This window comes from Schistocerca cancellata, unplaced genomic scaffold (assembly GCF_023864275.1).
Source record: "Schistocerca cancellata isolate TAMUIC-IGC-003103 unplaced genomic scaffold, iqSchCanc2.1 HiC_scaffold_337, whole genome shotgun sequence".
Lineage (NCBI taxonomy): Eukaryota > Metazoa > Arthropoda > Insecta > Orthoptera > Acrididae > Schistocerca > Schistocerca cancellata.
Genome location: NW_026046355.1, coordinates 35001 through 39086, shown reverse-complemented (window position 1 = coordinate 39086; position 4086 = coordinate 35001).

Genomic DNA, 4086 nt, shown 5'->3' with positions numbered 1-4086 from the left:
TCGTTAAAGGATTTAAAGTGTACTCATTCCGATTACGGGGCCTCGGATGAGTCCCGTATCGTTATTTTTCGTCACTACCTCCCCGTGCCGGGAGTGGGTAATTTGCGCGCCTGCTGCCTTCCTTGGATGTGGTAGCCGTTTCTCAGGCTCCCTCTCCGGAATCGAACCCTGATTCCCCGTTACCCGTTACAACCATGGTAGGCGCAGAACCTACCATCGACAGTTGATAAGGCAGACATTTGAAAGATGCGTCGCCGGTACGAGGACCGTGCGATCAGCCCAAAGTTATTCAGAGTCACCAAGGCAAACGGACCGGACGAGCCGACCGATTGGTTTTGATCTAATAAAAGCGTCCCTTCCATCTCTGGTCGGGACTCTGTTTGCATGTATTAGCTCTAGAATTACCACAGTTATCCAAGTAACGTGGGTACGATCTAAGGAACCATAACTGATTTAATGAGCCATTCGCGGTTTCACCTTAATGCGGCTTGTACTGAGACATGCATGGCTTAATCTTTGAGACAAGCATATGACTACTGGCAGGATCAACCAGGGAGCTGCGTCAACTAGAGCTGAGCAGCCGGCCGCCCGGGAGTGTGTCCCGGGGGCCCGCGCGAACACGCAAGCGTCCGCCTCAATTATTCTGCAAACAGGAGGAGGCTGGGCTCCCCTGCACAATACACCTCGAAACCCTCTCAGGTCCCGGCGGCGCGCAGCGCCGTCCTAAGTACTTGGTCGGGTTCGAGAGAGGCGCAATCGCCCGGAGTTAGGCGAGTAGACGCTTTAGGTGCGACCACCCGTGCTCCCAACTGAGCTTGCCGCTGCCGACAGAGGCCCGGGAGCGTGCTGTCGTGGCATTGCCGGCGGGAGACAACACGCGCCACCTACGGTGACCGGCAGCTCCAACGCCAGCGCCACAGAAGGGCAAAGGCCCCACGTGGGTGCCGAAGCGAACTCTCCCAGCACAGCGCACGTGCCAACACGTCCGCACAACTGCGATACAAACCACCAGCGAGAACCGCTGGGGCGACCGAGCAGCAGACGGCGTCGCGGCGCCGAGTGCCGGGCGGCGGCGCATCCTCAACGCACACAGTCCTCAATCGGACCAGCACACTGCAGATGTCCACCGCGCTTCGCACCGGGTCCGCGAGGACCCACTTTGGCTGCACGGCGCCGCGCGCAGGGTGCCCCGGCGCGCAGCTGCGCCGCCTGCCGCGTCCGTCGGCCGGCGCGCCTGCCACTGGGCGCCCCCACCAGCCGGCTGTAGCGCGTGCGCCCACGCACCGCGCGGCCAGCACGCCGGGCGGCCCCCCCTCACCGGCCGGGGACAGTCCCACCCACCCACAGCCGCGTATCGCTTCACACCCAGATTCACATTCACGTTCGTTGGTATGGTGGGGACCGCTTCGTAGCTGTACCGATCGTTGCCCTCACAGATGTACCTCCAGCAAGATCAACCGCACCACAACGGGTTACCAGTTGTTCATTTGCGTAACGTCACCAGTAAACGTACACGTCCATCCCCGTTTGCAAAGTCAACTATTATTGCATGCCTGCCTGTCAGGTGTCAAGACACACTACATTCGCTCACATCCACGCAACAAAATGTGCCCGACTAGAGGGCACGTGGAAGGTGCCCCCGTACATATGCGATCTCCATTGCGCGACCAACTGTCAACCGGCCTCTGTAGCATGTCGCAGATGTGGAACGCGGGGCACCGTGCTATCACATTGTGTGAGAAGAGACTACTACGTCTGCATACACGCGCCACTACATGAACAGACGGCTCATGCTGATCGCCATCCACTGCGTCCATTACTCCCACACGTCTCTATGGCGTACCACACTGCAATGCAGCTGTTATGGGGAGATGACACATAGCTGTGTACACAACATTCTGAGCCGGTTGCGGTTGGACAACAATACATTAATGTAACGTGTCATATGCCAATTACAGAGCAGGGTAAGGCACAACGTGGGTTAGGTTAAGGCACAACGTGGGTTAGGTTAAGGCACAACGTGGGTTAGGTTAAGGCACAACGTGGGTTAGGTTAAGGCACAACGTGGGTTAGGTTAAGCCACAACGTGGGTTAGGTTAAGCCACAACGTGGGTTAGGTTAAGGCACAACGTGGGTTAGGTTAAGGCACAACGTGGGTTAGGTTAAGGCACAACGTGGGTTAGGTTAAGGCACAACGTGGGTTAGGTTAAGGCACAACGTGGGTTAGGTTAAGCCACAACGTGGGTTAGGTTAAGCCACAACGTGGGTTAGGTTAAGCCACAACGTGGGTTAGGTTAAGCCACAACGTGGGTTAGGTTAAGCCACAACGTGGGTTAGGTTAAGCCACAACGTGGGTTAGGTTAAGCCACAACGTGGGTTAGGTTAAGCCACAACGTGGGTTAGGTTAAGCCACAACGTGGGTTAGGTTAAGCCACAACGTGGGTTAGGTTAAGCCACAACGTGGGTTAGGTTAAGCCACAACGTGGGTTAGGTTAAGCCACAACGTGGGTTAGGTTAAGCCACAACGTGGGTTAGGTTAAGCCACAACGTGGGTTAGGTTAAGCCACAACGTGGGTTAGGTTAAGCCACAACGTGGGTTAGGTTAAGCCACAACGTGGGTTAGGTTAAGCCACAACGTGGGTTAGGTTAAGCCACAACGTGGGTTAGGTTAAGCCACAACGTGGGTTAGGTTAAGGCACAACGTGGGTTAGGTTAAGGCACAACGTGGGTTAGGTTAAGGCACAACGTGGGTTAGGTTAAGGCACAACATGGGGGTAGATTGCGGTACAAATTGCGTTACATTGCGGTGCAAATTGCGTTACATTGTGGTGCAAATTGCGTTACATTGCGGTGCAAATTGCGTTACATTGCGGTGCAAATTGCGTTACATTGCGGTGCAAATTGAGTTACATTGCGGTGGCAAATTGAGTTACATTGCGGTGCAAATTGAGTTACATTGCGGTGCAAATTGAGTTACATTGCGGTGCAAATTGAGTTACATTGCGGTGCAAATTGAGTTACATTGCGGTGCAAATTGAGTTACATTGCGGTGCAAATTGAGTTACATTGCGGTGCAAATTGAGGTAGGTTAAGGTGCAACACAGGTTAGGTTAAGGTGACATAGGTTAGGTTAAGGTGACATAGGTTAGGTTAAGGTGACATAGGTTAGGTTAAGGTGACATAGGTTAGGTTAAGGTGACATAGGTTAGGTTAAGGTGACATAGGTTAGGTTAAGGTGACATAGGTTAGGTTAAGGTGACATAGGTTAGGTTAAGGTGACATAGGTTAGGTTAAGGTGACATAGGTTAGGTTAAGGTGACATAGGTTAGGTTAAGGTACAAACTGGGTTGTGTTATGGTACACATTGCGTTGTAGTACAGTACACGTTAGGTTTGGGTACGGTACACAATGTGGTATGGGATGGCGTGTTGTGGGGGGGGGGGGGGGGGTGAGGTTCGTTGATATCGACCGTAGGACGTGGATGCCCGAGGCAGCGTCAGTGTGTCAAAGGAGTTATGTCACGTCGGGATGCGCTTTCCGCCAGTGAGAGGGGGGGGCGAGCCGTGTCTGTGGTTGCGGCAGACCTGTGTGTTTCATTCCTGCCAGTGTGTTTGTGCTGTAAGACGAGGCAGTGTGGTGATGTTGGGTGCACCCCTGTGTAGGACATGTGTGGGTGTTGGTGGCTTATCTGAGCAATTGTGGTTGTCGGACGAGTGGGATATTCTGTTTTATGATTGGACCTCCTGGCCTGGTTATCATAGTCTGGTTGGTGTACTGTGGCGGATAGGATGCACCGGACGTTGGTCCATGCCGGTGCTTAATTATTGTATCTGTGTTTGTTACAGGCAGAGAGTAGTGTGTGATAGAGTGTGTGGGTGATAGAGTGTGCGGGTGACGTGTGGTTCGTTTTGTTTGCACAGACGTTCAGCATGTATAGGGGCATTTGCGTATTTGATCTATCTATGTGGGCCTGCATAGTTTACTGAGCAGTGCTGCGAGGTGACTGAACTACGAGCGACGTACTCATTTACAGCGGAATGGTTGCCTTCTACCAAAGATGGAGTATCGACTCTACGACAGCGTTGG